At 40.7% G+C, this 26,568-nt stretch overlaps 1 protein-coding gene across 3 annotated transcripts in view; it reads left to right on the top strand.

The window, feature by feature from the left end:
- glra1 (glycine receptor, alpha 1) overlaps positions 1-26,568 on the top strand; it is a gene marked incomplete at both ends in the record, with an annotated part of 99,761 nt that overhangs the window by 795 nt on the left and 72,398 nt on the right. The window lies entirely within an intron of this gene.

Below are 26,568 nucleotides of genomic sequence, written 5' to 3'. Positions count from 1 at the left end.
CAGTCAAATATAATGTTGCTGCTTCAAATAGTAGTGAAGTTTCTTTAGTAATAGCTAAAAAAAAGAACATTTAATTTCATTAAAATGTACTTGTTATTGCTGCAATTACTAGACGAGTTACTTTAACAGCATATACTTGAAACTAAGTACTTGATTACAGTAAAAGTTACTTGTTGCCCCTACAAATAATAGTGTAGTTATCTTAGGCGTATTTAAATATTTTAGTGCATCAAAAGTTACTTGGTACTGCTTCAAATACTAGTCTAGTTGCTTTAATATCTAGCTAAAAGTAAGTATTTGATTACTTGAAATGTTACTTGTTTCTGCTTCAAATAATAGTGAAGTAACTTTACCAGTAGCTACCAAAAATTGGTTTCTGAGTTGATTAAATGTTACTTTGTGCTGTGGTAAATAGTACAGTAGTTACTGTAATAGTTGCTACTAGAAAGTATGTACCTGATTACAGTAAAGTGTAACTACTTTATAAACAAGCTGCGTGAAACTGAGTATTTAATTAAAATTTAATTGGCGAGTGTGTATTAGGAAGTGAAAATCAGTATTTATAGTTACTTGTCACTGATAGTGTAGTTACTTTATATTTTCACTAGTTAGTTAATACTTCATTGCAGTTACTTTAACTAGTTACTTTTTAATGTGGTATTAGTGAAGATACTTTTTAGCCACAGGGCAAAGTTAAATGATTTATTTTAAGCAGCAGTTATTGCCTTAAATACTGTAATAGATCCATTATTTTACTTGTGAATTAAAATGTATTTTCTAGTTATTACTTTTAATGCTGTATTACGAGAGTTACTTTACTTTTACTTGTACATAAGCACATGTTAGTTACTAATTAGCATATTTCAATCACTTGCTAATAATAATTGGTATCAAAATCTAGTTACAGTTCTGAGTTACTACTTTGAATACCATAAATACTTTATTATTAAACAAAAGCTAGTAGGTAATTCTTTAAATATTTTAGATGCTGTGTTTCTTTACTAGTGACCAGAAATACTTGATTAGTTAAATGTACTACTTTTTTTTTGCAAGGTATGAAAAATTATTACTTTGTTACAGTTAAAGACACTTATTTAGATAATGTATTAGTGCAGTTACTTTACTAGTAATTTGAAGTCAGTGCTTGATCAGTTATATTTACTACTAGCTACTGCTTTTCTTTTCTGTTCTTTTTCCTTTTACACTTTTTTAAGATGAATATTTGTTTATCGCTTTAATATAATACTAGTTATTGAAAATGACTGCAAGAAGTTTGCGCGACTGGTATAAATACTGAAGTTACATTACTACTACATACAGTTACTTCACAAGTAAGTGAAATTGGTCATTTTGGTGTATTTTAGTAATTCACTCAATGCTGATTGGTCAGATGTCACCTGTCAATTCATCAGGGGCGGGGCCTCCTGGGCTTTATTCCCCGGTTTGCTCTGACATCAATCGACCCTCAGCAGGTTTCCCTCTTGAGCAAGTGCAATTTTTAAAATCCAGTCTGCGGTGAGGGTTTTTTTTTGTTCTTTCTTCTGAGCATGTCACATTTGAAGGCAGCCCGACGCCCAGCAGCCACATGCCACCGCGTCTCCGCATCCTCGTGCTCCCATGTTGATTTTGAGGTCGTCCGCGGCTCCGCTCCCCGCCGGAGGCTTCGTTTACTCCTCTACAACCGCATCTTCATCACGCTGCATTCAGGGAACTGTTCTGTGCTGCATTCAAGGCCCCATATAAGCCAAACCCTGAGTCGTATAGAATTCTTACTCCACTGCACTGACACTTTTCTCGTATGACCTGACCCATAATATGAAACTTTACCTTTTGCTAATGAGAATCTTCAAATGTAGATATTTTATATAAATATTACTTGTTACGTGGGATAAGCCACTGCTTCTGTGTATTATTTGATTTTTACTTTCATATATACAATTTCAAAATAAGGCACTCGTACTAAATCCTAACACGTGCATAGAAATTAATTTTACAAGACTTTTTTACCAAAACATTTTTTAGTGACCCAAGCTTATTTTTAACGTTATGTCATCTAATTTCTTAGTATGTTTGTAAGGTGCTGGGATATAAGCCACTTAATGGGAGTGGGTCACCTTTCCGAGGGGCGGGTCAGAATTCTAGAATAAAAAAGTTAAAGCTAACATTCTGTGTTAAGCGTGGTTTTATATGCTATGTTCAGGGTTTTACTGCAGCCAAATGTGTTCAGGGCCCTTTTACCTGCTACGGTTGAGGACCAAATGCCTTGTTCAGGGCCCCATTTCAGCCAAACGTTGCATTGTGTGTCACTGTGTCGCGCTCCGTTCAGGCTCCTGCTGCAGCCAATTGCTTTTTTTAGTATCGCCACGTCGTCAAACTCTGCATTCAGGGTCCCTCTGCAGACAGACGCCGCTGTCACGGCCCCCCTACACTGCCATGTGATGCCTCCAGGGTCCCCAGATAGCCAAACGACGCATTCAGAGCCCTTTTTACACGCCGTGTTGAGAGTCCCTCCACAGCCAAGCGCTGCATTCGCGCTCTCTCCGCAGTCAAATGCTGCAGTGGTCGTTAGCACGTACTGAACCAAGGGGGTGTTTTTTCCCCCTGAAGTGAAGGTGCAAGGTGTAGTTTCAGAGGTTGTAAATTAATTTTAGGTTTAGATGCACATTCATCAGTCACACTGCAACATAACACATTCCTACATTCTTGTTTCTTCTAGTGTACATGCAGAAAAAACCTATTTATAGTTTTTGCAGTTTCCCCCCCACCCCCAACTTTGATTTACACACAGAATACACTCTCAATTGCACACAATGAATCAATAATTTAAAAACGATTTAGAAAAGTGTTTTGACAGAAAAGTGCTTCACAAGAGATATGAACGTTCTGTACTTCTGTACACTCGTTTTCATACTTACTGCATAATGAGGACCGATACGCATCAATCAACGCACAGTGACGACATTCACGTTTATTTCTTTTACAAATACAGCAATGACATGTGTTAGGCATTAGGGCGGCGCTGTTCATCTGATACGTCTTAAAATCATGTGAAATATACTTGTGACTGAAAAAGAAATCGTGGTACACTCACACACACGTTTCTGCATTTGCTTCATAATGAGGACTAACTAATCACCTGCCAAACCCAGGACCAACACGTCGACTTCCAAACATGACATTGTTACTGAGGAAGGGTTTTAATCAACTGAACGATAACTAGTTTCCATTTCCTTGGCTAACAAGGGTTCATTGGTTATGCTTTTCGCAAAGATTTCCCTTGATGTTCATCAGAATATCACAGATACATTCTTAAAAACCCATCACAATTCTTGCCAATGTCTCACTCGAGTTTTGAATTTTATTCAGTTTATTTTCTGCTTAGATACAGGCCAGCCTGCTTTTCATTGTCCGCTGATGCCTGATGACAAAAAATATTGACAAGCTGAGGAGAGAGAAAGTTGTTGGTGTGACGAACAAGTGTTTCACGAATGCCACACGCACGTGGCATGAATGTGTCTTTGGTTTTGCCCAACTGACGACGTGTTGTTGCGGTACTAATCCTGCTGTGCTGACGCCTTGAAAAATGTTGAGACGTTGAGCAAGTGTCATTCCGCTGCACGGATCTCAAAGTACCGTCAACCAAGCGCCACGCGGATGTTATACACACTTTCATACAAATTGGAACTGTCACACAAATGTCAAACAAACGACTGGCCAATCTCACGCGAATATCCTGCCAAGGTTGTTGAGATACTGTTGACTGAATGTTGAAAGCATATCAAGTAAGTGTCTGTGAAATCTTGAGCGAACACTGTGTGATGTGCTGTGATGAACCAGCGTTGTACGCATGTGGTGTCGGAGTCTTGCGACGGCTGAACTAATGTCTTGAAAATGTTGAGATGCTGCTGAGCGAACATTGCGCAACTATTGGAATTTCAAGGATGTGCGAGTGTCGTACGGTTTTGCATCTTCAGAGTGCATTCTGCGAATGTTGTTCTCGTTTTTGGCAAAGTTGCAAGTGACTGTCATGCGGATGACTTGTTAAGTGTTTACATGTGGTTGAGCGAGTGCCATTCAAATGTAGTGTTTTTTTTGTTGTTTTTTTTAAGAATGTCATGTAAATGTCGTACAAATGTCAAAGGAATGTCCTGCCAATCTTGAACCAGTGTCCTATGAATGTTGAGCAAGTATTTAGGTATCCGGCGACTTGCGAGAGAGCGCCAGGGGAATTTGGCCCGAAAACATTCGACTGATTTGTGCAAAAGTACCCAAGCAAGTGATCTTTACATGAAAATGATCATACATTTCTTTCTTTTCCTGTCTTTGGTACGTCCATCTATTTGTTGAAAGTTCTACGCCGCTGATTTGCCTGCATTTTCTAAGCAAACCCGGGACTAAATGAGCCTGTTTATCCCATTTTCCACGGAATACAAATTGTATGCAAATTAGAGTGTGATGTTAAAATGTGTGTTGGGTCCCGCTTTGTGTCTCCGCCCTGCAGGAGCCTCGCACATTTCCTCCTGTTGCATCACGTGTGCATATTGTTTCATTATGAGAGCCATCAGAGGCCTTTTCCTACCTGCTGCAGAGACACTCTCATTTCCATTGAATGAGGCGGCCGTGCACAGTGGGGACGGGCGGGCGGCTGTGGTGGCGGGTTTTCAGAGGAAGCGGGGGCGGGGGGAGGGGGGGGGGGGGGGAATCTGCAGGAGTTTTGCATTCTGCAACCAGTGTTTGGTTAATGAAGCACAGTCTGAATATTGCCGTCTCAGCTCCTCGGCTCCGGACTCTGCAGTTCCTGCTAATTGATATCTCTTTCCCCTCTATCCTGACCCGGACCCCCCCCTCCTCCCTCACCTCATTCCACATCCAGCCTCATTGCTAAACATTGATTAGCCTGTCAATGGCCGGGGCCAACCTGATGAATACACATTTAATCGTCACATAGATCTCCCTCTTTCTTGCCTTGCAGAGCCCTTGCTATTCATCAGCAGGGGAGCAAGTGACTGTGGATTTTCACCACTAAGTCTTATGGCTGAATTAATATTTGCAATTTCTACCGCGGCAGGTGAAATGATGTCCCTGCTCACTGACACAGTTCTGCCTCTTTTGTAAAGAATTTCATTATTCAAACAATGTGAAGCAACCGAGAAGCCAGTTTTATGCACTCAGGGCCAAATTACTGGAAGTTAGTAAAGTACAGCATATAATGAGTTCATAATGCTGAAGTGACATCAGTTAGAGGGAGGGGGGTGCTCTGTAATCTGAATATTGACAGTTTAGCTCAACTAACTTAATTTACGGCCATTCATGTCACTCTATCTTTTGTAAGTAGCTACAATTCTCTTACGTCAGTTAAGAAATCCATTTTAATTTGACTCTGGTTTCTCTAGACGCCTCAATGATTCAATTGCCCCACCCCTTATTTAACCTTTTAAATAATGATTGTTTGACTGTGGCAATAGGATTTATTTTGTTGTGTACACTACTGGAATAGAAGGATGTGAGATATATTCTTGTTTGTTTAAGGTTTGACCTGATTTCATCCCAAAACACCCCTGAGAAAAAAACAAAAGCATTCACACGCCCCTTTTGAACCATTTGCACAGATTATTGGACTAATATACTCGTATAAACTTGGACTTCAGACTGTTAACGTCAAACCTTTTCAGTTTGCGCAGCAGATTATATCAAAGGTCTCATCAGATTTAATGCAAATCTTATTCTAAATCTTGGGGGGGAAAAGTCATGATTGAAACACATCCAGTAAGTCTCTTGTCTTTACAGTAGGTTTAAATTTCATCAGGATTATCTGTCACACTATTGATTCAAGAAAGTTTATGCAAACGCACGAAGAAGACAAACCAAATGAGATTATACCATTTTACTAGTATCCTTCTTGTCATTTTCAAAGAAGTAATGTGTTTTGTAGCTGTCATTTACTTAAATAAAGTAAAGCAAAACAAATATGATATAAACACAAACAATGTACATATTGTTAAAAACTAAAACTGCGATAAAGTATGCTTAATGTATAGGGAGCCCGAATGATTTCATCCCTCGCATCCAAAGGACAGAAGTCAGAAGCATGAAAACTAAAAAGAAATGTGCAATAACCTCAAAGTACCCATCAAAAAGTAACGTCCCTGTAACATCAAAGTTGCGTTAAATCGGGAACAAGAGAAGAAGCACTGTTGTTTAGAAGATCAAAGACATGACCATCATCTGTATACGTGTTTGTATTAATCTCATATCACAATACCTAAAACAACAATGTCCATTGAATGTAAAACCAAGCCTGGTGTTCCTGCATATTACCCATGATGCTTTGCACTCTTTTTTTTTTTTTTTACAGTCCATATCTTAGCCAGCAATCGACTTAAAGTGCAGCAGCAGGGCCGGGCGTTCTCTCTCGGCCCGGCCGAGCAGCATCTGCGTCTATCGACCCGCCCGGGCTGGAATGATTAATCAGAGCGGTCAGTTCACTGAATGCCAACACGCCATCGCAGAGAGGCCCGGACGAGCCAGCCGTCACTCAGCATGACGGACAGGCCTCCGAGCGGACGTCCGTCGGGCTCAGACTGGAGGACGGGGGAGGGGGAGGTGGAGGGTTACACCGACGAACTGCAGCGTGTGGACAGTGATGGCCTCTCAGGGGAAATTAGCATTCACTCATATAAAGACAGTTACAGGCTGAATGCATTATTGCACTGCTGTTTTGGACGAGGGGGAAAACACAAATCAGCAATGGCGCCTTGGTTGGCGGAGGTGGAGGGGGTATTTTAAAAGAGGCAGGATGGTAATTAGATGTGCTTTCTTCTTTATTTTTAGTTTTGACAATGAATCACAATGAAGCAGAAAGGATTAACATTCATCTTATCGGAGCATGCAGGTACAAATTCAATCATTGACGTTACAATACAAAAGTTAAGTCGGGTGAAGTCTTGACCGTTTACTGTGAGGGACGCGTTCAAATCCCAAGTGTGTCAGGAAGGGTCTTTAATTCAATTCTAATTTATTCCATGCAAACCAAAATTTCACACCTTTTTTTTGTTTTATTCTTTATCATTTAATTAAAAAAGTATTAGAATCTTTCCCTAAATATTGCCAGCACTACCTCTTATATTCACTTGTTAGCACGCTGTATGTGGCTAAATGATGCTATTGCTAGTGGTAGCCCTCCAACCACAACCTGTCAATCACTTTTGTCATTGAAGTATTTGCAGCCATGCTATGCAGTGATTGATTAGGGGAAAGGGGGCGGGGCCTAAGCTAGAGAAGCTGACTAAAATGGTGTTTCTTCTAAGCTGCTGAACAGTGGATTCATTTTAGCGGGAGGGGTTTCTTATCCCCCACCAAAAAATTCTGGAAACTCCCCTAAATCCACCGTCAATAGATCCGGGAGGTGTTTGTGTGTCTGTTATGAATGAGTCTGGGTGATGTCCTGCGATGCCGGGCGAGGTTTTCTGGCTCGGGTTTGTCGCAGTGCCTCCAGTAAAGCCTCTGCAGCTCTTGAGAATCGGACGTGGGGCCTCCGCTCCTCTGATCAGGAGCTTCAGTCGCTTCACGTTCGCCTCCCTGTGATAACGCTGATTGATCAGCCCGCTCGTTTCCGGATGCTTGCACAGATCGTTGCTATGCACGCGAGCGCGCGGCGGCGGCCCCTTCGGTATGCAGACGATTCATCTTCAGCCCGAGTACAATGTGCAGAGCGCTGCGACCTTTCCCTCCATAGATCCCCGTGTTCAATAAAACGCTTCATCCCCTCGAGTGGAATCAGTGAGCACTTTGTAGGAGCAGTCTGAGGAGCTCACCTCAGCGGTGAAATACGAGCTCTCAGCGATCCGCTGACTGATGAGAGGGAAAATGTTTGCAAGATGTGGAGGGCACGGCGACGCATCGCTGCTGAAGCCTCGGCTGTTGCCTCCGGCCACACGGCTGCCAGGTAACCTTCGGCTGGCCTTGGAGAAGCAGCTGCATGCAGGAAGCGCTGCACGTCTCAGGGTGAAGCCAATCCATCTCCAGCAGGTCGGCAGACAAATTGAAGTCCTTGGAACGGCGCTAGGATCTATCTGGAAACATGGAAGGTGGCACGGGATGGAAACTGACTCCAAATTGTCTCCGCTGCGGCAGGTTACTCCTGTGTGACGAGACCCAGAACCCTGAAAAGACCGATATTAACAATGGAGCCAATTGTCTCAATGCACTGTATTCAGTCTTTGCAGCTTTCAGCCAATCTCAGGTCATGTCAGATTATCCAAGTATTGGATACACTCTTCATTTCATATATTTTTCATAGAATTAATCCTCTCTTAAGGCGTTTACACAGTAAACATGCAGGAAAATTGGGGAGAAAGTTGATAACTCGCTGTTATCTTCTAATTTACTACGTTAGCAGTGGGGCTACTGTGTTAGCATTACAGCTCAGCCGCTAACTTACCTTAATATGTTAGCAATACAGCTATTAAGTCACTTCTTTTTGTTACAATTTCAGTTTATTCACATAAATATGTTAGCATTACGGTTGTAATAAATTACAATTATACGACTGGGGATGCTAAAGTCGTAGTGGTAATTAATTTTCACGTTAACGTTGTAGCCGCTAACTCACCTCGATATATTAACAATACAGCTATTAACTTAAAGCTGCTAACTTACGTGAATATCTTACCATTACAGCTGTTAAGCAACAAATCAGCCATCTGCTGCGCGCAGACTCATCCAAACGGGGGGAGGTGAGCTCGCTGACGCTAATGTTGGGGCTAACAGCAATTAGCTTACCCAGCAGTTAGACAGCAAAACATTGGATTTGTCTCATGTCTGAAGGGACATTAATCATCCCTTCAGTTGAGTAGTTGGAAACTCAATTTTCTCTGCTGTAACACAAACACACATTTATCACTGTTTAGATCTGACGAAAGATGCATAAAATGATAAACACTGTTGGGACTTGATATTACACTAAATGAATAAATCTTAGTAGATTCTGCATGCTTTGAGGCTGAGGCTGTAACAAAGTGGTTGTTTGTTTTTGGGGTTTTTTTCTTGGATGGATGACGCCTCTGCAGTGTAAATTGTGGTCAGTGTGAATTCTGCGAAACAGCGGGAGCTTCAGATGTCGTTTTCTTCCAGGCTACTGAACCCTCTGAGACCCCAGGCTCACATGACATCTATTTCATATTGTTTGAAGCATTTGTTGAGACTGTCCCACGAGTATTTCCTGCAGATCACGGTGCATTCCATTGGTCACGATGGCATCATCTGGCGCAGGCTGATGCCCCTGCTCGTCCATGTGTTCAAGAGAAAAAAAAAGACAAAAAAAAGATCTCTCCTCAGTTTAACATCTTTAGTATTAAGCACCGAGAGATTTAGTTTTCTGTCTGATTGGTTTCCCGCACTGTCAGGCAATCAGAAACGGCCTCATGGACGGATATTAGACAGATAAAGATGCTTTCCAGTCAGCCAATCAACTGCAGACTCAGAAAAAGACGTCCACTGGACAAAACGTTTTCATTTTCTCACCTCAGGACTACAAACATAGCGTGTAGCAGGACTACAAACATGAACTATTAGTCGTTTATTTCTAAAAGCTTTCTGCCTTGCAGGTCTTTGATTTTTCTTCCCCGTATGAAGCAAGTTATGAGCAGAAGTCACTGCAAACAAAAAATAATTTACTATCTAAACCTACATTAAAGAAGAGACTTCATTAATCATGACAAAAATCATTTGATTGTAAAAGCCTTAAAAAAAATGGCCACAGTTTCAAGGGTTGAACTTATTATTATTATTATTTTTTTGCAATGATTCAAGATCAGAAAGCACGAATCATACGTGACAGTGTCAGTGTCACCTGCTGCCTTTTTCTGGAACGTTTGTACGTGAAGTTTGCGTGTTCAAGGGAAAAACAACACCACAGGTGACCCGGTGGCGTAGCGGTTAGCGCTCTCGTGGGTTCAGGCATGCGGGGCCTTTCTGCATGTTCTTCCCATGTGTGGCTTTCCTCCGGGTACTCCAGTTTCCCCCCCACACTCCAAAAACATGTCCCTGAGTAAGACCCCACCCACCCCAGCTCCCCCCAAACGGCTGCTCTGTGCGGCTGCTACTGCACAGACTTTACCGCACTACTTCTTATGACGGAATCAAAGCTTCAGATTCCCTCTGCGCTCAGATTCCCACGAGAGACGGTAACCTTCAACTCTAACACTGTGATACTCGCAGCTTCTAAAGAGGAAACATCGGCACACAAACTCCTCGGCAGGAGAAGTGATTCAGGTGCAGATGCATTGAAAACACCATCAGACCAATGTTAGCATGTTAGAACATTAAAAAAAAAAACCTGTGCAATGCACTTGTTGAAACAAGATCAATTATTCCTTCACGCTCTGAAAAGTAAAAATGAGTGAACTTTAAATGTCCTAGTGGATCTCTCAACTCCTCATAAATGTATATCTGAATAAATATTTTTTTTAGTTTGCACAGCAGACTAAAAGAATCTGTACCACATCTTGGCATGGTTTCTTTCAGTTCTGGGGATAATTAAAAAAATTACGTTTTTTTACGATAACATGATCAAATCCAAATGAGAAAAAGATCTCAAAGGAGAGTAACTTCTTGTAATGCAAAAAGACTTTTATTGCTAACGATGCTGCTTTACCATTATGTTCAATATATGAATCAAAACAAAGAGAAAATTATGTTTTAAAGCTGTAAAACTACCAAAATCACATAAACAGATAGAGAAAGGTTTAGCTAAAATGGCTAAAAAGGCAAATGAGCTAAAAATTTCGAAAGAAACCGTCACTATGACTGCTAAAAATGCTACATTTAAAAACCTAAAATTGCATTAAAAAAAACAACTAAAAACTGTTTAAAAGTGTCAAAATGGCAAAAAAAAAGTCCACCAGATGGAAAAGACTGGAAAGTTACAAAGATAAACTAACTATTATTGCTAAAATGATAAAATTAAGAAGATCTCAAAAGAAAAGAAAAAAAATAACTGTCAAAACAGGGGAAACAGCTATAAATAACATTAACGGTTGAATTTACTTAAAATTTCTAAACTGCTTAAAACAGCTTACTGCTAACTGCTAAGAGATAAAATGGCTTCAACCTGTTGAAAAAGTAAAAACATATCAGAGTAAAATCGAGCTCGAAATTACAGAAAAGTAAAAAAAATATAATAGATAACGCATACTGTTGTAAATGTGACTAATGAAACCTTATAAAAGCAACTTAAGGTGACGGTTTTGTCGATGTTGCAGAAAGACAATATAAAACTTTACGAGCTGCGTTATCCACATTTTGCCGATGCAGACAAAAACTGTTTTAAAGTTCAGAGCCCAGATCTATACTGTAAACAGGGCGGAATAACAAATGCAAAAAGAGCTGCTGAGCCACTCATAACGATAATAAATAAAGTAACCAGTGACCAACCAGGTGTGACAGAATGTGCGTTGAGTATTCACTTTAACATATCCTCTATATCTGAACCCTGCTGGCGGTTTTTCTTCTGAGAAGGAATCGATCTTTGTAGTTTAGCTGCAGAGGCGATGGTGAGGACAAATCAATATTGAGGTGCTGTTGTTATCCCGAGATGCAGAGTGTACAAAAAAGAAAAAAAAAAATTCCACTGGGCATCATTAAAATGAATGTTTAATGCAGTGAGCATGTGTGCAAAACTTTAGTGACGCACTTAAAGAAAACTTTAAATCATTTAACGGGAGGCGCTGAGAAACTAAGAAAACTGTGACAAGGCCAGAAAAAAAAAACACAAAGACCAGCCGATAAATTATGAGTATAGTTATTTTAATTTAAAGTGACTCTACCAGAAAAAAATCTATGAAATATGCTTCCCATAAAAGCATCACTGCTGTATAGAGAATAAACCACTAAACTAAAACAAGACCATTTTGATTCTGGTTGAGGAACTTTAAATAAAAAAACATGAATTATACTTAGATTAAAATGAGTCATCAAGTGTTATGAATTTCCTTATATGTGATGACATCACTATTTTATATCGTCAGAGGATGTGGTGATATATTTGTGATTATCATCAATTGTGATGGGATGATCATCAGGTGTAATGAAATCACTGTGCGTGATTACTTCAGACTTTATTTTGATGACATCATCAGGTGTGTGTTGACATACATCACATGTTCTGACTTCCAAATTAATCTGAATAAAAATTGGAGAAAAGAATTAAACAAACACGTCCATAACCACTAAAAGTGCAAAGAACTACCCCATTTTTTGCCTCCATATCTATGATGTGATATAATATCTACAAATGCCAAAGCGGCTGAAAATGAGTCAATGTTGCCAAAAAAAAAGGTAAAACAGCTAACGTAGCCAAAACCATTAAAGTTGCTCAAATTTGATAGAGCAGCTAAAATATTTGTAAAAAAGAAAGATAAAAACACTGAAAGATAGAAACATACAATGTAAAAAAAAAGAAGTAATGATAATAAAGGTTAAACAGCTAACATGTCCATTACTGCAAAACATCTCTCTCTCTCTCTCTCTCTCTCTCTCTCTCTCTCTCTCTCTCTCTCTCTCTCTCCTCTCTCTCTCTCTCTCTCTCTCTCTCTCTCTCTCTCTCTCTCTCTCTCTCTCTCTCTCTCTCTCTCTCTCTCTCTCTCTCTCTCCCCTTCTACTTTCTTTTCCCAGTGGCTCCTGCTTGCACATGTTGGGCTTTTCTCTGCAAAAGTACATTGAAATGACTTTGTTGTATTTGGCGCTCGATAAATAAAGTTGAATTGAATTGAAATTGAATTGGTGAGATATGTGTGCAGCCGGTATGCTGTGCAGAGGGCTGTGCAGGGGGGGGGGGGGGGTTACTATGTTGCTCAAGGACAGTACAGGAGGGCGTAGAGCCGGCGCCCCCTCTGATGGGGTGAACACATTACAGCTGGCACCTTCATCAAGTCCAGTGCTGACATTCATCACATGTGCCATGGCCACAAATCAAACACACACACACACACACACACACACACACACACACACACACACACACACACACACACACACACACACACACACACACACACACTTGGTGTATTTCTCGATATTCTCTCGGTGCTCCAGTAATGAAAAACAATCGACCTCTCGGGCGGCGCTCTCCTCCGTCTCCTCCGCCGTCATTAACTTGTGGGCAGGTTCATTTCCAAAAGCTGATCTATGGTGATAGATTATTGATTAGCAGGCACAGCCGGATCAGCAGCATCAATACCCGTCGGCTTGGAAAGGACTGACTGTGCACTGGATGGGCAGGGCGGCCACGCCATCAGGACACTAAACTTGAACTTAATTAGTTTAGTTTAACTACGTTACATTAGCTAGTTCAGCTTGGCTTACTTTAAATAGTTTAGTTCGGTCAAGTTTGGTCAAAATGTGTTTATTTTATTTTAGTGTACCTTAAATAGTTAATAATAGTTTAGTTTTACTCTGTCTTGTTCGGGTAGTTTAGTTCGGTTTGATCTCGTCTGATTAGTGGATTTTAGTTTGGATTAGTTTGAGTTTAGGTTCGTCTGATCAGGTGTGGTTTAGTATATAGTTGAATTGATTTGTTTTGATTTGTTTAGTTTTATTTATTGTAATTACTGAGTGAGAGAGAGAGTGGTGCTGAGTTGTCTTGCATTAACGCAGTGACAATGTCGCGCTATTAAAAAGGTCGTATGTGTGTGCTTGTGTGAGTTTTCAGTTTAATTTTCTGTCGGTCAGTTTAGTTTGGTTTAGTTACTTTACTTTGGTTAGATTTTTTTAATTAGTTTACTTTGGTTTTGTTAGGGTTTTGTTTAATTTGGCTAACTCCAGTTCAATTAATTCCGTTTGTTATACATTAAGTTTATTTGGCAGTGGAGATTAATTCGGCTTCATTTAGTTTTGTTTCAGTTTGACGGTTTGATTAGTTTTGTTTAGATTAGTTCATCTCATTTCATTACTCAAGGGGATTTTGTCACATTATTTTTGATTATTTTTAACAGTAACTAAGGACCTTTTTCTACAGAAATAACTGTCATAACATTTGACGTGAATCTCAACAGTAATAACAGTGTTGGGTATTTTCTATTGACGGTATTTGGTGGATTTTGTCTTTACATTCTTGTGAAGCGGTGTCGGTCTGAGCCCTCAGTCTTTGATGACTCGGCGGTTTTGCGGCCGAGGCCGACAGTCAGTGTGTTAGCGGCCGTTAGCGAGCGGCGGATCAGAGCGCGGAGCCTTCAGAGGTACATAATGAGGAACACTTAGAGCTAATGATGGGGGGGGGCTCCGCATCAGACCACACCTCGGCTCATCTCGACTCAGCTGTTTTCCCCTCTGCTGCCTCAGCGCTGGCCGCAAACCTCATCGATCCCTCATAATTAAAGCTAATCCCAACTTTGATCACGGAGACCCGGGGAGCGGGGGCGGGGATTACCATCTAAAGCCGAGGGAAACGTTTTGGATTTCTGACGAAACAGCGGAAAACGGCCTTGGATTCACGCTCGAACTGGGTGACAGGTGGCGAGAGGAGGAACGATCGACGTGGATCGGCGTTTCCGCAATGAGACGTTCCCGAGACACTCGGATCCTCCTCGGCATCGTCACACACTTTGATTCCACTGATGGACCCTTTCAACACCAGGAGGGAACATTTAGACCAGTTAATCGATTTTTTTTAAATTTAAATGCGTCATACCTGTAACCTCCTGTCCTGGACTACTGTAATTACATTTTTTACAGACCCCAACCTGTTTTTTCTTGTTTGTTTTTGTGTGTTTCTCTTGTCCCATGCTCTTGTTTATTGAAAATGATATGAATAAGTAAAAAGTGAAGAAAAACATGCACTTGCATTCTGGGTTAACCCCAGTTTTTTACTGTTTCCAAGTGTTGCGGAGTACCAGGGGCATGGCGTGACTTTAAATAATTTTGGACGTGCAATATTTGAGACTTTTATTTGTATGAATTTTAACTTGTAGTTCAGATTAGTTTGGGATTATTATGCATTTCAGACTAGTTCGGCATGAGCTAAACCAGTTTTTCAGAAATTGGTGTGAACTTCGGGTGAAATATGGCACTGAAACTCTCCGAGGTTTTGTTTTTCCTGCACTTTCTTTTTTTCTGCCAGTTTCTGTCTCCGGCAGCAACATTTTTCTGAGATTTTGTTGAGAAGTGAACTCAAAGCCGACTCAGCAGATTCTATAAATTGAGTTCAGTACAAACAATTTGATTTAAAACTGTAATTAATAACAGAGTTTGCAGTCAGAAAGTCTTTGTGTTTTAGGATGGTGCCTCAAACTAATTCAGTGAACAAACAAATGAACACTGTGCTGTGGTTGGACTGTGAACTGTAGATTGGGACACCTCAGCTGGTTTCTGGTAGATTTGAAGCTACTTTTGAACTATTTGGACTAGATTTGGGCTTGTGAAGTCAGAGGTTTAGACATTTTTTGACTGTTTTCAACCAGTATCGTGCTGGTTTTAATATATGTTTATGTTATTGTATTTTAAACAAATTTTGAGTAAATCTAGACTAATGGACATATTTTATACACATTTTGTTGTGGTTTGAAACAACTATGCGAGATTTTCCTGACTTAACTTATTTAGATTCACTTATTTAGATTATTTAAATAAAAAATTCATGTTTCTGTGGTGAGTTTTTAATTCTTTGTGTGTTAAGTGCCGACCTGAAGCAGACTTCGGCACAGAGTCAATATCTGTCTAATGTCCTTGGAGCTTCATGTGATATTAAAGGTCCTATAATTAAATGGAATGTTTGAGGGTAATCTCTATGTTGATGTTTAAAGTCCCTGAACAGCAGCAATGAGTTTCAGTGCTGTAGGGTTGCAGCGTGCCGAGAGAGTATGAATATTTTAAACTTATTAATCCAATAAAATACAACATCAGAGGAGAAATTATCTATTGAATACACCCGTTAAATAAACATTGTTGTTATTAATGTTTCACAGCAAACTGATGTGTTTGAATTGGGATTGTGGGTCTGAATTAATTTCCATTTCAGCATTTAGAAAAGCTCTTGTGGATTTTATTATTGTAGCATTTTAAAACTTTTTACAGTTATGTACAAAGTAGGTATGGTAGTCGGTTTGTTGGTAATTTTACACTCAAACAAAATAAAAGGTTTCAAACTATTTTTAACATGTTAATAGTATTGAAGTTTTTCCTCAGAGAGTCATTATGTTAACACTGTGATAAATCACTGTATGCAGATGATGTGTTCATCTTCTGTGTTTATCACTTCTGCTCAATAATAATGATTCTATGAGCCTGTAAGTCCACACTGAGGGCAAAATAAACATACCGGTACTGGGGTTTTTTTTTTTTTTTTTTTTTATTTCATTTAGTTTCTTTCTGAAGGAAAAACCTTTCCATTCATGTGTCATATCTAAAATATATTTTCACTGTTTGCTTGTTTGCTTAAAATATTGGGCATAATAATCTCGATTGTATACAACTTTTTATTGATGCACATGCATATGTGCATCAATTATACAAATATTACAAAGTATAAAATACAAAAGTTTATATACAAAAAATAAGTCCTTGTGAAGTATACAATTGAAGTTTAGTCACAATTCATTTATTATTCACTTTGATTGACTTTTTTTTTATTATTTAGATCAAAGCTCTGTTTTTCTGACAATGTAAAAATATAAAACAAATGATTCAACTTTATTCTTTATTTCAGTTCATTCTTTTTAAATAAATGTCATGCGAAGTTTACTTAATATTTGCTTCATCTCCTTTTAAAGATTGGATCTGAATCATATGTCAACATGTTTTGCAAAACATTGTTACAGATCAAGTTTTCATAAATGTTCTTACTGTGATTTTCAATTCATTTCTTTTGAATAACTTTAAAACAAGATATTTTGGGGGGGTATTCATTAAAATTTTATTATTTTAAATTGAGTGTTTTAAGCTATTTATGGTTTTAAGGAATAAATACATGATTTACTTTCATTTTAGTTTTGTAACATCATAAGGTTAGTATGACTATAAAACAAGAAATCTGATTTTATGAATCTCAGAACCATTTTGAAAAAAAAGAAAGCTAAACCCAAAGACAAACAAACAAACAAAAGCACAATATGGACACAAATTCTATTTGTAGTGTATTGAAAAAAATGCATTTTTAATGGGAATCAATGGCAAAAAGAACTGAATGAAGGGACACAGATTGTTTTGTGTGGTTTGAAATGCTTATTTAAGACTTCAAGGGTGGGGGAAGACTCCTAAATACACACATTTTATTTGACTTGAACGAGCACAGCCAGAATAAAAACAAAACCCAAAACAACTCAGATTCAGAATTCCACTGATCACAGCATCAGAGACAAACCTCACACACTTCACACACTTCACACACTTCACACACTTCACACAGACACTGTGACTCAGCCTGGAGCGTCCGAGCTTCACGTCCGGGGATGGATGAAACTCTGCTGTAATCCCAATCTGTGACTAATCAGATTACTCTGTCATCATCCCAGTGCCGCGTTTGCTCAATGCTAATTTGAAAGCCATTTCACACGGGGATTACTCCTCATTGTGTCGTCTGTGCGGCGAGAGCCACGAAACACAACACGAACGTGTGCGAGTGTGTGTTTTTTTCTGTGAGAGCGTGATCCTATCACACACTCACTGCGGGCTGAAAGAGGATTAAAGTGGATTCGTCATGTTGGCAGTGAGATAATCTCTGATCCTCCTAATTTACCGCTGCAGTGGGAAGAACTGGAGCTGTGACAGGACTCAGAACGTCAAACGTCTCCTTATTGATCGACGCCCGTCTCCCAGGGCTTGAGGAGAAGCCGCCGTCCGATCGCTGAACAAAAACAGCTCAGAACAAATGGTTGTTGACAGACTCTCGGCTGGTTTTGAACGGAAATGCCTCAGACTCATAACGCGGAAGTAACCGAGGGACGCTTATGAGGAACAGAACGAGCAGTTTGAGCTCATTTAGGTCCAAATTTACAGCGTCGTACTTTAGACCGGCGAGGTTCGCCCATTGCGCTCATATAGTGCTGACACCCGAGAATTCCCCAAATGTGTCTTTTCAGGCAGAGGTGACCCAGAAGTTGGATAAAGGAGCTTAGGTACGGAGATTTGCGTGTTCAAATGTGACTGCTCCAGCAATTAGATGGGTAAAAATACATCGAGCATCTGCCGTATTTTCCAGAGTATAAATTGTATCCGTGCAAAAATGCGTTGTGAAGATGAACAAACGTATAAATAAACGTAATGATTTCAGCTTACATTGATTTCTTAATCACAGTACCAGTTTCTCTGCTCTTCTCCAGTCCCTCACAAGTTTTTCACACACTCTTTCTGCTGAGATGGTACTTGCTAGTATATTTTGATATATAGATCACCTCTTAATGGAAGCAGTCCAAACTTTTAGCAGCAGCACTTAGACAATGGTCCAATCTTAACTAGAAGCTTGTCTTAGCCTTTGGAAACTCCCAATTGTGAGCTGGTTTCACTGGAGATGAGCCTGACACCCGAAAGCTCTGCCCCACTGCTGTGTGTAGAAACTGGAGGAACCTGCAGGGGGCAGCACTCTGAGAAATGCATGCCTAGTAAGATGTGCAGGATTTTTTGAAATAACCTCACAAAATAGACTGCAAAAACTATTTACAAAAGCGAAGTCTGCATACCAATAGCTGGCAGTGCAACAACTGTGATGCATATTTTACATGTATTCGTAATCTTATGTTAAAAATGTAGTTTAAGAAATATTTTTTCTTCATAAATATATGTACCCTCTACTCGAGTCCTTTCTCCTCCAGGGTATTAAAGTAAGACGTGAAAGACAGCATGCTGGGAGAAATCCCCCGTTCGGTGTCTGCTGCTGTTCACGCTGATGGCGGCGAGTGTAAAACATGGACGTCGCTGTTCGCGGGTCCGTCGCGCTTCGCGTCTGTGTGAGATGAGCTCTAATTGGCCCCCGCGTTGGAAAACAGAATGGAGTTTGACCTTTCTGTCAGGAGAGCGTCTCGCAGATGAGAGCGTGCCGTATGTCAGCCACAATAACAACACCAGCTGCCTGCTTGTCGGCGCAGCCGCGGCCTGCCGACGCGCGACCTTCTGTTAGGACAGCAAGGACGGCCGGAGGGGGGGGGGGTCTGCCGCCGACCCTCAAAATACAGGATCGCACTGTGTTTCTCGTCCGTACGTCTTGTCGTCACTGGGTGACGAGCACATCAGCCACCGATTCAATAAGAAGAATCTGAAATTTTAAAACATAAACCTGAATGATGACAGTTTCGTTCTTACATTTGCTCTGCTTTTACAGAAACAAATTACCAAGCAGATGCTATTCTACTCGTGTTTGTAGTCCCGTAGCTGTGATCTAGTCCCCTTGTTCGTATTTTTTCTTTTCTTTTTCTGTTATTAATGAACAGTCATTTCTGTACACATGTACCAAATCCTAATTATACATGCTACATTGAATAAATGCTTTTATACACAATAAAAATTGTGTATAAAGTACAAGGTATTATAATTTCAATCGCTTTTGTTTTTTTCAGCGTGCTGAATTGATTGAATATATTGTTTGGAATCTCTGTGGAAAAAAAAAAGAAGAAGAAGACCATCCTTGTTAAATAGTTAATCAAGCAGCACAATATCATTATGAAACCATTGATCCGAGACGATAAGATTTATGTCTGTGCACAACGTCCCTGTTGTTCCAGATAAAGTCGGTACGTGGAGAGAAAATGTTTGTTAATGAGAGTCCAGGACCCGGAAGCCTGGCGACAAAAAGCAGTTTTCCTGGGATTCTCTCAACGTTGTAGTAACAAAAGGGGGGAAACATGTTCAAGCCACCAACTTTAGAAAAAGCACGGAGAAGGATGGTGTTCTGAATGAATCTAAGATTTCTGAAGAGTTGCTTTATCCAATTAATCTTGAATGTGTTATTTAAAGTGGAGATGCCCAAACATTTTCATAAGAATTCAGAAAAAAACAGATTCCTTCACATAACGTGTCCTATTCTTCCAGGTGAAATTAAAGAGCATTGTGTCTATTCCCTTGATTATTTTAACGTTAAAATTTAAGGCCATTCTTCTTTTTTGGTATTTCATAACCTAATATTCCTAATTATGATTATTTGTTTTTTTTAATTGGAATGTTATAAGTATATGTCAGCTTTCCTCATTGACGCCTTCGAAAACTGCAGAATAGTTTCAATAGCTGGGGAGATTTGGATTTCATTTTGTAAACATAATGTTAGCTGAGTTATGACTAATTCTCGTCCCAGATGAGAGAAGCCGTTCACAGTGTGTGATTTAATCTGATCTGCAAGGAGCTGAGCTACTATCAGGGAGAGGTGAGGGGAGGTGGGGCAGCCCTCTCTACTGCTTCTACCAAGACGGAAGCCAGACGACGTACCACTGGTCAGGTTAAAACGATCACCATACACAGAGTTTGAATAGCTGAAGTGAAGTATTTATCAAAACCAAACTTCTTGAAAAACTACAAAATAAACGTGAAATGTGAAAAAAGAAATGTGTGTTTGGATCCATTTGATCCATTTGGTTAAAACCTGAGTCAAAAAAAAAATGCTTCTCGTGTGTTTGGGTTGAATTGAATGTTCCTGGAGACAAATGATTAATTCATGGATTTACACAAAAATACAAACACCAAACCTTCGTTACATCACCAGCGTGTTTGTTTGTGATTCTCTATCTTCCATTTAATCTCCACTCATGCAAAATTGATCCAAACAAATGTGTGCACAGATGAAAACATGGTGCCAAGAGTTTTAATTTATCATCAAGAGAGCGGTTCAAAACTTTAAAAAGAAACACATCTTAACAACACATTAAAAATATATAAATAAACTCCAAAACTGAGATTTTGTTGGCTTCCTTCACGCCAACGCGACACATTGAGTTTCATCCGTCCAACATGACGCCGCTCTCGTCCTGTTTTTGAAACAGTGTGACCTTTGCCCTTTGAGTTTTTTTAGACTTTTTATTTCCATGTTTCTCTTGTTGACGCTTCTTTAAAATCAGATCTTCGTCTTATGGATGTTTTTTTTTCCCCCTGATGTCCCTTTGGCCTCCGATAAACCTGCGAGGTGTGACACACGTTGCCTCGGTGCACTGGCATTTAAAAAAAATTGCCGGCTTTGCCAATTTGAAGGTCTGCAACTAAAGGTCAGACTTTCAGCCTTTGAAAGGCCAAAAATGGATCTGATTCCTGATCAGCCTGCGGCAAGTCTCCGTCAGAATCCGGTCCACATGTGGGCCGGCAGGTCAGAGGACACAAACTCAAAGTCACCACCGAGCATCGACAACTCCTCCGCTGTCTGCCGCTCCACGAGTGTTCGCCACAAATAATATATCTTAAAAATATCACCGTGTAAAAACTCATTCTGGTATCGGGTTCCGATATTAACGTATTTCGTAATTGAATTTCCGATCCAACCTGCAGAGATTTCTGATCCAGGCTTTGCCTCGTCTGCTTTACGGTTGCTGATTCCATCAGTGTTTCCCTGCTGCCGCTCTGCTCTGCTCTGCTCACTGGCTGCAAAATGTGGAACGGATTTCCTGAACGGAGGCGGGTCTCAATGAGACGCGGAGTAAAGAGTCAGGAAATCCATTCCAGAGTTTGCAGCCAGCCAGGAGGCGAGCGCAGCGGCACTGTGCTGTCCGACCAATCATGACAACATGTCGCCGTCTGGACGTGTTTTACGCTCAAATTACTGCAAAAGCAACGTATAATATTTGCAAAGCCGTTGTACAGCGAGGCGTCGCTCCGCCGCCAGACGTCACCGTTGTAAAACTCCTCCGCCGTAGCAGGCGATTCACACTTCGGTGAAGCTGCGTCCTACTCCACCCTAAACTCCCTGAAAATAGTCCCAACAATTTTTGCTGTGCTTGAGCTGCAAAAATTGCTGTTTGTGCTGCTTTGCTAAAGAATTTCCCCAGGGATTCATAAAGTTATTCTGATGTTTTAAAGATATAACAAGTTTATTATGAGATGATGACGTCGCGCACACCGACACATTGTCCCAATGGAACAAAAATAGTTTGTACTGCTTCTTTTTCTGACCTCATACTAATACAGTAATGTAGAAATGGGCTTGTGTAAACAGATGGTATTGTAGAAATATAATCATTAGAAATTAAAAATCTGATCATGTAAAACAGGAGCAGTTTATTTATGAGTTGAACGACGAGCTACAAGCATGCGCATGTGAAATATTCAGTCACAGAATTACAGTCGAGTTGGCCTCGTGTTAATATGAATGTCATCTTCATCTTCACCATCCTCTTCACCTTCATCCTCGTCGTTGTCAGACGGAATCAGTGTCGACTTGTTTCCTCGGCCCTCGTTAATATTCTCACTTCTGATCATTATAAAGTCGTTATCGTGCTCCTGATTTATGACTGTTAATAACTCTGTCAGCCTTCATCACCGTTAATACCACAGCGCGTCTGTGAGTGTGTGTGTGTGTCTCTTTGTCTCTCTTGCACACACACACACACACACACACACACACACACACACACACAGTGCCCCCTGTGTCCTCGGTGTCCAGTATGATTTGTTTTCTGATGTTTGTCATTGATGAGGTCGGGCAGGAGGAAGGTCATGTGTGTGTGTGTGTGTGTGTGTGTGTGTGTGTGTGTGTGTGTGTGTGTGTGTGTGTGTGTGTGTGTGCGTGTGTGCGTGTGCGCGTGTGCGTGTGCGTGTGTGCGTGTGTGCCGTAGACAAACAGGAAATAAACGGACGGATTTGTCCTGGTCGTTTGCTTCCCGATCACGCCGCCGCCCCTCCGTTCCCGTAGTGACGGTGATTGCGATCAGCAGCGTTGCCGATAGCCGGCCGCCACTGAGTTACGTGTTTATGAATTGCAAATGCTGCTATTCATCACGGCGTACGACCGGAGTTAGCATACGGGGAGTCACGGTTAGCGCGTTTACATTTGGAAGGTGAACATTTGAGCGCGGCGGACCGGATCATCTGTCTTTTTAATCTGCGGGAGATTAATGCAGCAAACACTCCTCGCCACCGACGACTGAACAAACCCCGCTCACACATATTCACAACCTTTTTAAACTCTCTGCGGTGCTGCTGAGGCTGTTCGCCCAGGCTCTCGGTTTGGAATGGATCTGGACCTAAAACCTTTTCCCACCTGCAGACGCTGGCCAGAATAAAGCCTCTGACCTCAAGGGAACACCTTGGAACAGCAGTCCGTGCTTTTATTACGGTGCGGCTGTGGCTCAGTTGGTAGAGCGGTCGTCTTTTAATTTTCCCTCTGGCTTCATCCACATGTTGATGTTTTCCTTGAGCAAGATTCTTCACCCCAAACTGTGTGGTGGCCTGAAGGTTAGAGAAGCGGAATCAAATCCCACCACTGTCCCACCAAGACCCCGGATCAGCATCCTGCATCCCCGTGTCCTGGGAATAGCATCGGTCCCAAATGGATTAACAAAGCGTGATTAGTTCGTTTTTAACGGTCGGTTGGAGCGTAGTTTGTTTGTTTCTGACTCTGGGAACACTGAGTAAACTTCTTCCTGAGGACCTCAGAGGTCTGGAGGATTTATAGTCTACAAGTAAATCTGAGATATACTGTATTTAGGCCCGAGACCATTCAAAGCTTTATAGACCTGGAGTACGATTCTGAAGTCAATCGTTTGGCGCACAGGCGGCCAGTGCAGGGATTGGAGCACGGGTGTAGAGCGCTCCACCCTCTTTGTGTTGGTTGAGGACTCTGGCTGCAGCATTCTGGATGAGCTGCAGTTTTTTTTTTTTACTGAGGCCTGTAAACACACCGTTATAATAATCCAACCTACTGAAAATAAATGCATGAACGAGTTTCTCAGAATCTTCTTGGGTCAGAAATCCTTTGATTCTTGCAATATCTTTCTCGCAATAGTATGCTTGTTTTGTTATTGTTTTGGTTTTCATCTCCCGCCCTCAACGCCTCCATGTTCTACCACAAATGGTCAATGCAAAGTGCCTCAAGGAATGTTTCTGCAAACCTTGTCACGATTGATAAACTATCAGTTCTAGCCACTGCTCTGTGTCATCTGAAGATGATAGTCGGACATGTGAACAGAGAACTGCTGATTCAGTTGTAATGTTTCTGTAAAGAAACCTCTAGAACACTGCAGCTTGGCTGTTTGCGAATTCGTGTCCACTGAGGAATGTTGACGGAGTGGAAACATGATGACATCATCAATTGCCTTTTTTCTAATTAAAGACCATCTCCTTCCTGGTGTCGTTGAACTCAGTGGTGTTCCTGCGGTGAGATGAATTAATCCTCAGAAACAGGCTGAAGCGTCGTCGCTCACTTCCTGTCAGACGTCAGGTCACTCGGATATCCTCCCTTCACCTCAGAGTTCCTGACACAGGTTATACATAACTTACTCTGATATTCACTAAATCTGCAATTTGCATCGAATATTCTAAAAAAAACCAAAAACCTGCAATTTCTTTTCAAAGGTCAAATCTAATGGTGAATACATTGAATATGATTACATATATAATTCTTTTGACCAGCTGTTTTACAAGATAGCTATTGTCAATTTGAATAATTTTCAAATAACATTTGGGTAATAACATGGATCCATGCTGCTCTCTATTTTGTTGACGATTAATTGTATTTCACTTAATCATATCAGCATTATGATATGTAGTCAGAAACATTAAAATAATTTTTTTAAAGCAAATCTGTTTATGGGTCGCTGCTGGTGGGAAATAAAAAAAAAAACAACATAAGGCGAGATAAGGAGCACCGTTATCACAAATACAATAACGTCATCAGCTTAATCAAGAATCATATTGTTATAATCATAACATTATCATGATTCCCCGATTTGATCTGTGTTAATGAGTTTGTTTGAAGATATTAAGGATAGAATTATATGTCGCAGATTCATGCGGTTCATGACCCGGGTCACAGTTTAAACCTCTGGCAGGGAGACCCTCGCGTTGAACCCACTCTTTTATGTGGCCTTTCTGGTGAATTGCCTTCACTCGGAGCTCACGGAGTCAGAGGCTGTGGTTGTTGTGGTGCATTTGTGGTGAACAAAAAAGCTTCCCAGTGAAGAGAAACGAAGTGGGTCAGTCCAGCAGCTTATTTATAGCCCAGATCGCACAGTTTCTCCAGGCGCAGCGACAAACGATGCGGCCAAACGCAAAGTGCACCACCAGTGACCGCTAATGCAGCCCCCGCTCAACGAGTGGCCACGGGTCAGCTCAGTCCTCATCCCCCCCCACCCCCAACCACCACCCCCACCCCCACCCCCACCCACCCCTACCCCAACCCCGCCAACTCACTGTCACTTCATCTTCCATCCAGCTCAGGAGGCAACTCCGTCCCCGCATCCACACACTTCCTTCTCCAAATGTTTCCACAGTGCGGACACGAGAACCGATCATCAACTTTTCCACCTGAATCTCTGATTGATCGCTGGAGCAAAAAAAAAAAACCTCAACGAGGAAACTTTGAGGGGAAATGATGCCTGAATATCTGATGACGCTCGGTATATTCACATCGAAGCTTCATAACCCTTTATGGCCCGAGTGATCATATTGTGGGCGAAGTGGTGGATATGATAACTTTCATATTATTCCATGGATTACATATTGTTTATTTTTTATTATTTATGATATATTTATTAAGTATTTTTCATCCTTGAATTAACCACTATTCAATATCATGTATGTATGAATTGCATATTATTTATTTTTATATCTTTTTTATTATTTTACCGTTATGTTTACTGATTTCATTTTTATTAAAATGCTTTTTTTCCCCTTTATTCAAGGCCTTTTTTTTTTTTTTTTGTATTTTACCTCTGCTTGCTCTGCATCAGAGTAGATCCACAGTCGCATCATCCTGGTTTGTTCGTCTCACCTTGGAAAATTGGGGATTTTAATTGGTTACGGTCCGGTATTATCCAATACTGACTTCTCTGTCGATAAAATGCAAATGGTTGCCTTGGCGCTGCCGTGAACCTTTCGAAGTTTTGCGGCGATGTTGTGTACCGCAAAGTAATTCATCAGGTGTATGTGTGTACCTGTTTGTCTAAGTGTCTTTAGTAATATTGGTAATATTGACTGGTAGCCTTGCACTGTTTGTGTGTGTGTGTGTGTGTGTGTGTGTGTGTGTGTGTGTGTGTGTGTGTGTGTGTGTGTGTGTGTGTGTGTGTGTGTGTGTGTGTGTGTGTGTGTGTGTGTGTGTGTGTGTGTGTGTGTGTGTGTGTGTGTGTGTGTGTGTGTGGCCTCTGACGAGCCTGATGGGCTTTAATAAGGTAAAGAAGTGGAGTGTGTGAATACGGCGGCCTGATTGTAAAATCGATGTTGGACTCAACGGGGCCGGGAGGTGGATAAGTGAATTACGGCATTAGTTTGAAAAGTGTGCGTAATAACCTCTAATGCATTGGAGTGGAGTGCTATAAAAGTTCACTTTTAATTAAATGGGATAAAAATAAATGAATTGAATGGACGGCGCAGACGGGTCTCACCTCCTTCTGGGAAGCCCTTTGGAATAAACAATTAACAACTATGAATCTGTGATTAAATGACAAGAATGAC

This window comes from Blennius ocellaris (assembly GCF_963422515.1).
Source record: "Blennius ocellaris genome assembly, chromosome: 9".
Lineage (NCBI taxonomy): Eukaryota > Metazoa > Chordata > Actinopteri > Blenniiformes > Blenniidae > Blennius > Blennius ocellaris.
Note: the sequence above shows the minus strand (reverse complement) of the source record. Positions and strands in the feature narration are given on the sequence as shown.